Below are 13,284 nucleotides of genomic sequence, written 5' to 3'. Positions count from 1 at the left end.
TGAAATTACTAAAGAGATTGTAATTAAGGGGAATGAAAGGAACTCTTGATCTAAAACTTTCTTTTAAAAATCAATTTTAGGCCGGGCGGTGGTGGTGCACACCTTTAATCCCAGCACTCGGGAGGCAGAGGCAGGCGGACCTCTGTGAGTTCGAGACCAGCCTAGTCTACAGAGCTAGTTCCAGGACAGGCTCCAAAGCCACAGAGAAACCCTGTCTCGAAAAACCAAAAACAAATAAAATAAAAAAATAAAAAAAATAAAAATCAATTTTATTTATATGTGTGTGAATGTGTGTGCATGTATGTGTGATGTTGGGGATCAAACCCAGTTTCTGTGTACTTGAGACAAGCACTTTGTCACTGAGCTACACCCCTACATCCCTAGCCTAGGTGGTAGCTCCTTTGATCAGAGTAAACCCTGAAACTCGTTATTAGAAGCCTAGGAAGACGATGTTGGATACACACACCATGTTCATGCTCTACTGCAGATCTAGCATTCATTCCTCTTGAGTTTAGAGGGTTTTTGAGATAGGATCTCACTGTAGTTCAGGCTAGCCTTCATTCATTACAATCCTCCTGCCTCAGCCTCCAAGTGTTATTTTATGGGCCTGAGCTACTCCCTGGCTTGAGATTATAGTTGTAAATGATTATAAGTATTATGAATGTTTCATAAAATTCTAAATGAACTATTATATGTGGTTCACTTTAACCACTTCATCTGTTCAATAAATGGAAAAGCCTCATTTTTCTTTTTTATTTAAAGATCTACCTATTTATTTATTTGTTGTGTATGGCTGTTTTGCCTGCATGTCTATCTGTCTACCACGGGTATGCCTGGGGTCTGCAGAGGCCAGAGTGCCTCAGAGCCTCTGGTTCTGGGTTTACAGACACTGGTGAGCCTCCCTGTGGGCGCTGGGCATCAGAGCCGGGTCCTCTGGAAGAGCAGCCCAGGCTCTTAATCACGGCCTTCCCTCCAGGCCTGATTATTGCAATTTTAAAGATAAACTATGCATTTAAGTACATAAAATCAATAATAATTTTAGAAAAGTGAATTAATAGCCACACGCTATTTCCTCCAGCACCAGCTCCCCATATCCTGCCCTCTGCTTGACCCAGATGAGTCACTGAAGCAAACACTGAGCCTGGGAGCAGGAGCGTCAGTAACTGACTCAGAAACCCTGCGATGTGGTTGCTACGCCTGGCGCTCTGCTGAGCCGACCCCTTCCCCTGCTCTAAAGGCACAATGTTGTCTGACCGCATTTTGAAGATGGACTTCCTTTACTTTTGTTCTTTTCTGTAAAACCAAACACCACCAGCATTTCAAGGTGGCCTGGTTCTGCACCGCAGAGATTTCAGAATGTGGAGGTAGGCCACCGGTTCCAGCTTTTGGTATTCAGGATAATTTCTGAAAAACCTGAGAGGTCTTTACCATCGGGGAAAACTCAGAACAAAGACCATCTTCCATTTCTTTCTAAGAGTGCAAAAAGTCAGTTAGGATGCCGGGCGGTGGTGGCGCACGCCTTTAATCCCAGCACTCGGGAGGCAGAGGCAGGAGGATCTCTGTGAGTTCGAGACCAGCCTGGTCTACAGAGCTAGTTCCAGGACAGGCTCCAAAACCACAGAGAAACCCTGTCTCGAAAAAGCAAAAAAAAAAAAAAAGTCAATTAGGTTTTTACTTTAAAATGTAGATGCTCAGTTAGAGGCAATAAGTGCTCTGCTCTTCTGTCTCTGTCTCTCTCTCTCACACACACAATAGAGAAATGAAATCTTTTTGAAGAGTTGGGTTGGAAGAGGTGCTAGAGATAGAACCCAAGGCTTCATACATGCTCATCCCATGCCCCACTGTGGCTGGATTTTTCCTTGGGCCACCAGTTGACCAATAATGACATGAAGACTTTTTATTAACTATGACAGTTGGCCTTAGCTTAGACCTGCCCCACTAGCTCTTCTATTTGGGGGGAGGGGCAAAGGGGTATAGTGGTTCAAGGCGGGGTTTCTATGTGTATCTCTGGTTATGATGGAACTCACTCTGTAGACCAGGCTGGCCTCAAACTCAAAGAAATATGCCTGTCTCTTACCTCTCTGAGTACTGGGTTTAAAGGCATTCACCACCGCTGCTCGGCTCCAACTAGCTCTTATAACTTAAATTATCCCATTTATATTAATATTAATTTACATTATATCACATGGCTTTTCTCTCTTTTTTTTCTTTTTCAAGACAGAGTTTCTCTGTGTAACAGCCCTGGGCGTCCTGGAACTAGCTCTTGTAGACCAGGCTGGCCTCGAACTGACAAAGATCCACCTGCCTCTGCCTCACTGTGTGCTACCACCTCCCAGCTATCACATGGCTTTTACCTCTCTTCCACTTTGTTCTGCCTCTCCATTATATCATCTGAGCACCTCAGTTATCCTCTTCCTCTCTCTGCCTGGAAGTCCCACCTATCTCTCCTGCCTGGTTATTGGCCATTTAGCTTTTTATTACACCAACCACAGCAATATCTTTTCTCAGTGTACAAATAATCCCACAACACCCATTAGCTACATACTCAATTCTCAATACGTATCATTTTTGTTCAAAGTTAAATTGTGCTGGGTGTAGTGGCACATGTCTTTAATCACAGCCCTCAGGGGCAGAGGCAGAGAAATCTGTGGTCTACAGAGAGTTCCAAGACAGCCAGGCTGTTAGACAGAGAAATCCTGTCTCAAAAAACAAACAAAACAAAACAAAAACAAAAAAGTGAAATTATATTTATTACTGTATGCATGCTATGTGCAGGAGGAGGAGGCTTCTGTGTGGAGGTCAGACAACTCTGGTTCTCTCCTCCGACCTTCACTTGTGTTCTGAGGATAGACTGGTTATTAGCTCACACAGCAAACCTGCTTACCCTTCCAGTCATCTTGTCCCCTGATATAGATCTGGACCAGAAGAATATTTGCCTTTCTTTTCCAGCTACCATGGCACCCCCAGATCAAATGATGACTGGCTAGAGCTGGGATATATCTCCATCTCTGAAACCCTAAACAAAATATCAGCAAATAATTTCACCAAGCCTGCAATTTCTATTTTTATCATTCATTTATATTTGAGATAAAAAAAAATTGTCTGTCAGGTCGCTGGTCTTTTGCCTGAAATCTATGTTCAGAAAATGGACGAGCAGCAACTAGTTGTGAGTCCTAATCAACTATACTAATCTGTACTAATCAACATTAAGGATACTTCATTAGTAAGATTTAATATTGAAGCTACTGAGATGGTTCAATAAGGAACGGTGCTCGCTGCCCAACCTATGACATGAATTGTTGTGGAATATTAGTTTAAGATGTATTACATTTGCTTATGTTGTGGAATATTTGTTTAATGAAGCAAAGGTATGTTGCCTTTTTTTATGCTGCATTTGTTTAACTCTATAAAGCTGTGTTACTTTGCCTGCCTAAAATACCCGATTGGTCTAATAAAGAGCCTACTGACCTATAGTTAGGCAGGAGAGGGATAGGTGGGGCTGCCAGGCAAAGAAAATGTAGAGGAGGAGAAATCTAGGCTCCAGAGAACAGCAAGGAGCAAGGAGCAGGAGGACACCAGGGGCCAGGCACACAGCCAGCCACGGAGAAAGAAAGAAAGAAAGAAAGAAAGAAAGAAAGAAAGAAAGAAAGAAAGAAAGAAAGAAAGAAAGAAAGAAAGAAAGAAAAAGCCGGGCGGTGGTGGCGCATGCCTTTAATCCCAGCACTCAGGAGGCAGAGGCAGGCGGATCTCTGTGAATTCGAGACCAGACTGGTCTATAAGAGCTAGTTCCAGGACAGGCTCCAAAGCTACAGAGAAACCCTGTCTCGAAAAACAAAAAAACAAAACAAAACAAAAAAAAAAAAACAAAAAAGAAAGAAAGAAAGACGCATAGAATAAAGAAAGGAAGAAAGCACAGAGGCAGTGGCACACGCCTTTACTTACCCAGCACTTGAGAGGCAGAGGCAGGCAGATCTCAGTGAGTTCGAGGCCAGCCTGGTCTACAGAGTGAGTTCTAGGACATCCAGGACTGTTTCACAGAGAAACCCTGTCTCAAAAAACAAAAACAAAGAACAAAGCAAAAAGCACAGAGGCAAGTGTTAAAGAGAAAGAGAATAATTTAAGAAAAGCTGCCTAGAAACAAGTCAAGCTAAGGCTGGACATTCATAAATTTCCATGTATTTTTTTGAGAGTTGGGTGACTGGTCCCCCAAAGGATAAAACAAAAACAAAACAAAACAAACAAACAAACAAAAATAACCACACTGAGTCACACCTGGGTTCCCTTCACTACGTGTGGGAGATGACCTTGAATGTCTGAGCCTCCTGCCTCCACCTCCCAAGTGCTGGCATCACAGTCCTGTACAGCTATATCTGGCCCTGGCTCAATCTACTGCTGTTGGAAAGCATACTCTGAGCTCAGTTTCTACTGGGAATGAGCATTTTTTCTTCATAGACACAATATGCTAAACCCTGGGCAGATCTCCTGGATAGCTGCACAGCTACTCAAACCTGAAACAGGTGCATGTGCTGTATCATATGACATATTTTTCCAACCAACACTAGCACGGCTGTGTGGCTGCTCAAGCCCTCTTACCTGCAATCTTAAATCTTCTACTTTAACCAATAGCAAGCACTGACTACTGACTGTTGGCTGGAGCTGTCTTTGCCTTTGGGGAAGGGGTAATAAGAAACAATAATCAATTGGGGGAGACATGAATTTGAAAGAGAGCAAAGAGGGGTGTACAGGAAGGTGTGGAGGGAGGAAAAAAGGGGGAATGACATAATTATGTCATAATCTCAAAAAAATAAGTAATTAAAAAATATTGACTGGCTATATACACCTTTGATCACAACATTTAGGAGACAGATCACTATGAGTTCATGGTCAGCCTAGCTACATAGCAAGTTTCAGGCCAGCCAGAGAAATCCTCTGTCATTTTGGAGGTATCTTCGCTTTCCAGAAGCAGTTTCTGCCTTTCTGTCCCCTCTGCTGACTGCAGCTGCTGACTTCTTCCAGTCCAGGAACTGGCCCAATGTGGAGTGAGCCGACCTGTTGTTTCTGGGGCTGAACGCTGAGTCATGCCTCTCCTAACTGCCAGCCTTCGTTCTCTTTTGTTCTGAAGTTATAACCTGCATAGGCAGTTTTCTGGGTGGACTTTTTCTCCAAGTCACTGGGAGCCCATGGTATGTGCGGGTCTATTTAAAGCCCGATTTCCAGACTCAGTTACAGGTCACCCTCCTCTCCATCCTTAGCCCATCTGATCTTTGAGTCTTAGTGAATATGTTCATTATTCCTTAGGGCTTTTGAGTTCTCTTATTTTTTTTAATTGATATTTATTGAGCTCTACATTTTTCTCTGCTCCCCTCCCTGCCTCTCCCCTCCCACCTCCAATCCTCCCTCAAGGTCCCCATGGAGTTCTCTTATTTAGAAGTTTTGCTATTAGGTGTAGAATCATGCTAATCTGATAGTAGTGGACAATATAGATTCTAGAAGCTATTGTAATCCACACTGATTAAATTGCGAGGAAGAGAAAGTTGATTGGAAATTCTCAGGTAGTGTCTTCCCCAGCCATAAGTCTGATGATGGGAGTGAAGTGGAAGTAACTGGTTCTGAGAATGCTGGAGATGGGAGGAGGGAAAATGTGCTATAGAAAGAGCAGTGATTCTTCAAGCCATGTTCTCCTTTCTCCTCCTTCCCCTCCTTTCCTTTTTCTCCCTCTTCCTTCTTTTCTAGGCAAGCAGTCTAGCACTGACTTATTCCCCAGTCTATCAAAGAAATTGTATTCTAACCATGGTTGTCTCTGTCTGTCTGCCTCTCTCTCTCCCTGTTGTGTGTATGTGTGTGCGCACATGTGTGCATGTGCGTGCTTGTGTGTGTGTGTCTTTTGAGACAGTCTCACTACATAACCCAAACTTGCCTGGAACTTACTGTGTAGCCAAGGCTACCCGTGAATTTATAGTAATTCACCTGCTTCTGCCTCCCAAGAGTTAGAGTTACAGATGTCAGCCTCCAGGCCTGGCTCATTCTGCTATTCTTAAATGGCAATCATGACTTACTTATATGTCTACATTTTAGGGTCTGTGCTGTCATCTTCAAAATAAAGAATACTGAGCTATAAAGTACCTTAGAGTGTGCTGCTTTTATTTCTATAATATTTTCTACCTTTAGATTTGTTTTATATATAAGAAGATAAATTTGTAATTCCAACCACATTGATATTTTAGTAAGCGTTTGTTTATCCACTGTTTCAATAAACAGCCAGTAAGTACAGGGCTGGCAGATGCTCATGTTTGGTTTATGCTAATCACTGAGGATACAAAGACACACGCTGGGTCCTTGCCATTGAAGGCCAAAACCTAATGAAAACAGGCAGGCAAATAAATAATTAGCACAAAATAGGGGAGGGCGTCTACTCCCATCGGAAGTGTTAGGGTAGACTCATAAACCAGGCGCTCTTTGGGCTGTTCTTCTGGGCCTCCGTTTGGAGACAGGGCCTCATACATCTCTAGCTCCAAGGTCTGGCTATGTAGTGAAGATGACATCTGACTTCTCATCCTCCCTCCACAACCCTAGTGCTGGGATCACAGGCGTGTGGGACTACTGCCAGTTTATGTGGTGCTGAGAATAAAATCGGGGGTTCTGTATGCATGCTGGGCAAGCACTCTACAAACTGAGCCACGTATCTAGCTTGTTTGAGCAGTTTTGAAGACAAACAGCCTGGTAGGCAAATGAAGGAAAGACACTGCCAACAGAGGAACAGCCCTCGATGACAAATGTCACAAACGTAACTAGAGCAGGGTGGCCACTGAAGGCGATGGAATCCTAGGGACCTTGGGGGGTACCTGTGGGAGATGAGACTAGAGAAGCAGTCCCGCCCAGGCTGTGGAGAGCTGCCCAACACCAGGAGAAACTGATGCACTGTAAATGAGGAAGCTGCCTACAGATAGGATTTCAGTGTGTCCCCAAAGGCTTACACGCTGAACACTTGGCCCTCAATGTAGCTGAGTTGGGAAGTGGTAGGACATGGTGGGAGGTAATTAGCTCACAGGGATAGTGCCATAAGACTGACTGATGTGGTTCTCAACAGCTCTGCCATGAGTTCCTGTAAGAAGCTGTTAGAAAAAACCTGATATGGTATCTCATGCCTACAGTCCCAGCACTTTAGAGACTAAGGAAGGAGGATTGGTGCAAGTTCAAGACCAGCCTGGGCTAGGGAGTGATGCTCTATGCGATCACCCCCTCTCCTCCACACAGCCAAGCGTGGTGGCACAAGTCTCCTGCCTGTTTGTTCAATAAGATTATATTCTCCTTTAATTTGTTAGCTATGTTTACATTAGTTGCTTTAGTGTTCTTGATGCTAAATCCAATCTCGGACTCATTTTCTGGAGAGTTTGGGCCCAGAACCAGGCCTTATGACTGGCCTCTTGTAACAATATAAAAGGAAGAAGAGTCCACAATCAAAGACTCTTGGGGAAACTCTAAAATTCATGACTGAATGAAAGATAAGACACAGAAAAAGACAAGAGAAGGAGTAGTCCAGGAGGTGGGAAAGGAACTGAGTGTGTTGGGGACCGGCCTTGACATAAATACCACTAGCCAGGGTAGGAGCATGGGGTTTAGAAATATAAGAATATGAAGACATAAAAATAATAAACCAGAAACCATAGAATAGTACCGGGGGGGTGGGAGTTCCAGTGAATACTGAAATCACCCATGTTTGATTTCCAATTGCTTAAAATACCCTGACCCCAAGAGGTAGGAGTAAGATTTAAAAAAAAAAAAAAAACAACTGCATTAACAGGATACAAGGAAATGAACAGACCAGTTGAAGGTTGCAGGCTACACTCATAGTTAAACATTCTTTTGATAGAACAAAATAAGGCGGTTCACACCCTAGTCCAAAACATTCTGTAGGCAAACCACTCCCTGGGTGGAATCCAGTGTTATCTCCTTAAGGAGACAGGAACCTTAGTTGGATCCTTAGACTTTTGTTTGAGGTAGAAACATACCTACTTCTCTATTTCTGAAATATAAGGTCTGGCTATTAGCCACACCTATTGACAATAACTTTGAGAGAACAGAACTCTCTGATCTAAATCTGGGTGGGACGTTTGTCTGAGGTCGAAACACAATAACCTTGAAGGAGTAGAGGTAAGTTCCAACTCTCTGACCTTTGGTCAAGGTGGAAATAGGCTCAGAATTTTGGGCCTGCACACAAGTGTTCCTGGAACCTTTCCTTTTCTTTATGCAGCCTCTGTTGGCTTCACAATCGTGGCTCCGCTATCTTGGTCTCCTGAGTGCTGCTATTACTGAACCTGCCTCTGGTCTATGAATCTTGTCAGAGCTTAGTTTTAGATTTTGATCACACAGAGTTAGTGTGTGTAGGCTTTTCTCTAGAGCAACGGTTCTTGTGTTTTAGTTTGTGTCTGCTTCTAGCAGGAAAGCCAGGTATAATGGCATATAACTGTCATCCCAGCACTTGGGAGGTTGAGGCAGGAGGATTAATATGAGTTATCAACAGTTAATATAGTGAGTTTTAGACTAGCCAGGGCTACAGAGTGAGAACCTGTCTAAATAAAATGTCAAAGAATCGCACGAAAGAGTTCTTTACAGCATATATTCCCAGCCTTCTTTCTTTAAGTTTCTGATTCAGTGGGTCTGAGGTAGAGTCCTTGAATTAAAAAAAAAAATGACATTTATTTGTTTGATGTGAATGAGTGGTTTTCTTACAAGTATGTATGTATGCACGTATGTCTGTATGTCTATATGTGTACCGTGTGCATGCCTGGTGCCCACATAAGTAAGAAGGTGGTGGAGCTCATGGAACTAGAGCTATATGAATAGTTTCAGTCCACCTTGTGAGTGCTGGGAACTGAACCCGGGTCCTCGGCAGGAGCAGCCAATGATGAGCTGTGTCTCCAGCTCTGCCCCTGAGTTTTCATTTCCAATAGTGCCTCTGACAGATTTCCAGGGGACAGTGGCACTGCTCTCAAGGAAGAGCACTACAAGAAATATCACTCTCAAACATGGTTAGTATTAACTATCAACTCACTAAAACCAGAATCACCCGAGAGATGGGCCTCTGCACAGCCCTGTCTTACTTGGAAGACCCATCATGAATGTGGTTGGCGGTATCTCATGGGCTGGGCCGTGGGCTGAACGGAAATGGGAGCCGAGCAATAAGCACACATGCATGAATTCATTGCCCTCTGCTCTTGATCATGACTATAACATGGCTAGCTGCTTCAGGCTCCTACCATCTTGACTTCCCTGCAAATGATGGTCTGTAACCTAGAATTGGGAGTCAAACAAACTCTGTCCCTGAAGCTGCTTTGGTCAGGGTACTTTTATCACAGCAACTGGGAAAAGAAAGGAAGACAAACATTTTCTGATGTTATCCTTCCGCCATCCCATCTAGATGCTATCAGTGAAGTGTTAATGTGGCTTTCTGCTCACTGAGCCACACTTCCAGTGTCTCCATTCTTAATTCCGGCATCTCTGCTCAGCTTTCAGCAGATAGAAGCTGGGTCTGGTCATCTTCCACAGGTCAGCAGGTAGCCAAGGAGTCTCCATGAGGCTCCCAGTCTAGAGTTCAGCAGCTCCTCGCCTCCTTCCTTAGACCTCAGTCCATAGCTTTTCCATCAGGAGATTGCCCCAGATAGTGATCTGGAGTGAGTTTCTCTTCTCTCAAGGACCACAGACTTGTCCTGAGGATTTGAACCATGTATTCTGTCTGATTTAGTGAAATTGTGTCCGTCCTGCCCGCCTCCCTAGTCCATCCCCAGTCTTGCTGCTTCCACAACCTCCCTCTATGCTCTGCTCTGCTTCCCTCTCTTTCCCTAGCCTGGTGCAAAGTGATGGCTAACGGTGGGTGGCCAGTCTGACATCATAGTCTGGCCATCCTAGGCGGAAGTTTTAGGCCTTTAGAAACTTAGGAAACTTGGACCATTCAGATAAAGAAATGTATGAAGAAGGAAGAAGAAAAGGAGGAGGAGAAGGAGAAATAGCTTAGAGATAGAGATTTGAAAGTAATTTGATCAAAGGATAAAAAACATATGGAAAGTCATATTGTAACTGGGAGGAATTAGGATTCCTCTAGGAAAGTTCCATGCGGAGTGCAAATGGGCCGCCTGCAGAAGTCCTGACTCCGGAACAGTTGTCTCCCAGGAGCGAGGCTGTCTCCATATGCGTATGAGCGAGGTGAAGACAGGTTCCTCTGTACTCCCTTTTGGCTAAAACTGTAAATAAGTCCATCTCCCCCCTCTCTGTATTATGATATTTTTTTATTAATGCTGATAAGAGTTTGTACCCAGAGGCAGGAGTAATAACTAAGTTCGTAACAAGATAAAAATGAAGAAGAGTCCAGAATCAAAGACATAGTGGACACAGGCGTGAACCAGAGTTAAGAAAGGAGCCAGAGGACAAGCTGTTGTCTGCCCCTATATGCGTTGCATTTCCTGGATCAATCTCTGGCTGTCGAGCATGATGACAAAGGCTTTTACTGTTGAACCATCGTGCTGGCCCCCAGGAGCCTCTTTAAAACATATTTTGAGATTTGTGTGTTCCCTGTTAAGAGGTTTGTATTTTTAAATTTTCAATCAACCCTATAACATAATATTATTATCAACTTTAAGACCATTTTATAGATGAAGAAACTGAGTAAATGACTCCGCCAAGGACGCAGAGTAGGGACTTGAACCCAGGCATTCCGCCTCTAATAAAATACTCTATCCAGCCTTCCTCCAAACTAACAGCTAGCACTGCAGACCGGTCAGGAAGCTGAGCTTTGCAAGGTGCTCACGGACTAAGGATTAGAGCCACTGGTGAGCTCAGAAAGAACTCCATATTAACAATAGGTGCTAATGAGCTGCTCAACGTGGCTGGCTCTCGGCCCCAGCCATTGCTTTGTGTCAGAGGAGAGCCATACATAGGGCATCTCAGAGCCCCTGGTCCTCATAAGCCCATTGCAGGTTTAAGGTCAAAGGAAGCAAAGATCCCTCTCTAGGGATGCTAAGAAAACAAGACCTGAGACTCCAGCTCCCCAAGGGGGTGGAGGGAAGGGGAGCATCCATTTCTAACCTTGTAATCATTTGGGGACTGCAGACTTACATGCATTTAAACATAGCGTCAACTCAATTACCCCTGCGCAGATTAGCCTCCTCAGATCCTTAAGCGCCCACAGCTGTCTTCAGGTGCTTGGAGGATTAGCACGCAGAGATGCTGATCAGCTGGTCTCCAGGTCTCCTGTGAGCAGAACAAAAGGAAAGAAGCTTAAATGTCAGCCAGAGATTTAAATGTGAGAACTCTGTGAAGCTGGGCGGTCCTGGGCAGTTTCCAGCCTGCCTGTCTTAGTGTTTGGTCAAAAGTGTGAACCCAGCCCCCTGACACCTCTGTATCTAAGGACTCTGAGATGTTTGGTCAAAAGGGAGACCCCAGCCTCCTAATACCCCTATATCCAAGGACTCTGAGGTGTTTGGGTTGGAAGGCATTAATCCTTGGGGTGCCAATGGAACACCAATGGAGCAGAAAGCTCCATCTCAAGCCCCCTCCCCCTGGGAATTGCCTTGGTCCGGACTCCACCTCCGGACAAGCCCGCCAAGTGTTGACCCCTCCCCATGGAGAGTCAGGACCACTCCCACGGGCTATTTAGGCTGCCGCTGAGAAAAAGAACATGTGGTTTTAAGGTTTTGCGTGGTACCCCCTTCTGTCTCTCTGTCTCTGTCTCTTTCTCGCCATGCTCCTGGCCACCCGGGAGCACTGCATTTATTAAACTTGGGCATTTTTTATTCAATCTAATTTGGTCTGATTGGAATTATTTCTGTCAGCAGAGATGCTCATTTTAAGATGGTGTGGGAGGTCCTTCTGTTTATGTGTTGCCTTCATTGGTTAATCAATAAAGAAACTGCATTGCCCGATAGGGCAGAACTTAGGTAGGCAGAGAAGACAGAACTAAATTCTGGGAGAAAGGAAACAGTGAGAGAGAGCCACCATGGAGCTGCCAGAATCAGACATGCTAAATCTTTCCCGGTAAGCCACGACCTCTTGGTGATAGATACAAATTAATAGAAATGGGTTAAATCAAGATGTGAGAGTTAGCCAATAAGAGACTAGAGATAATGGGCCAGGCAGTGATTTAATTAATACAATTTCTGTGTGGTTATTTCGGGTTTATGCTAGCCCGGCCACCAGGACCAAAAGCAGGCCCTCTCTCCTTCAACATTAAGATTAAGATTATTCCTAACACTTAGTTCTTTTTCTTTCTTTTTTCTGTTTTTTTGTTTTTGTTTTTGATTTTTGTTTTTTTCGAGTTACTCTCTCTTTCTCTCTCTCTTTCTCTCTCTCTCTCTCTCTCTCTCTCTCTCTCTCTCTCTCTCTCTCTATATATATATATATATATATATATATATATATATATATATATATATATATTTCTCAAGACAGGGTTTCTCTGTAGCCTTGGAGCCTATCCTGGAACTAGCTCTTGTAGACCAGGCTGGCCTCAAACTCACAGAGATCCACCTGCCTCTGCCTCCCTAGTTCTGGGATTAAAGGGGTGTGCCTCCACCACCCAGCCTAACCCTTAGTTCTTAAGTATTCCCTTCCAACCACACTTATTTTTATGTTTATTGACATCAGCAGTGACAGCACTAATATCAGCAAATGCAGGACTGGAGAGATGGCTCAGTGGTTAAGAGCACTGGCTGCTCTTCCAGAGGACCGGGTTCAATTCCCAGCACCTACATTGGGGCTCACAACAGTCTGTAACTCCAGTTCCAAGGGATCCAGCACCCTCATACAGAGTATATATGGGCAAAATACCCATGCGCATTAAATAAAAATAAACAATTAATTTTTTAAAAAAATAGCAAATGCTTATAGAGTTCATTATTTGTGCACCAGTTTTGCAGGGGTTTTTGCTTTGTTTAGAGGTGGTGGTGGGTAGGGGTGTATTTCATCCTGTAGTCTGCAGTCCATCATCCAGAGAGGTCAGGGCAGGAACCTGGAGGCAGGAAATGAAGCAGAGACACGAAGGGCTGCTGCTTACTGACTTGCTTTTGTTTAGTTTTTGAGAGAGGGTCTTCCTACATACTCTTGCTGGCCTGATCCTCACTATATAGCCTAGGCTGGTCTTGAACCCGAAACAGTCCTTCTGCCTCACTATCCACAGTGCTGGTTTGACAGAGCTGTACTGCTGGGCTTGGCTCACTGCTGTTTCCAAGTTTTCTTGTTTTGTCTTTAATTCATATCTGCTCTCTCCATCCTCACATCATCATGATAGCATAT

This window comes from Microtus pennsylvanicus, chromosome 12 (assembly GCF_037038515.1).
Source record: "Microtus pennsylvanicus isolate mMicPen1 chromosome 12, mMicPen1.hap1, whole genome shotgun sequence".
NCBI lineage: Eukaryota > Metazoa > Chordata > Mammalia > Rodentia > Cricetidae > Microtus > Microtus pennsylvanicus.
This window is presented reverse-complemented; position numbering follows the sequence as displayed.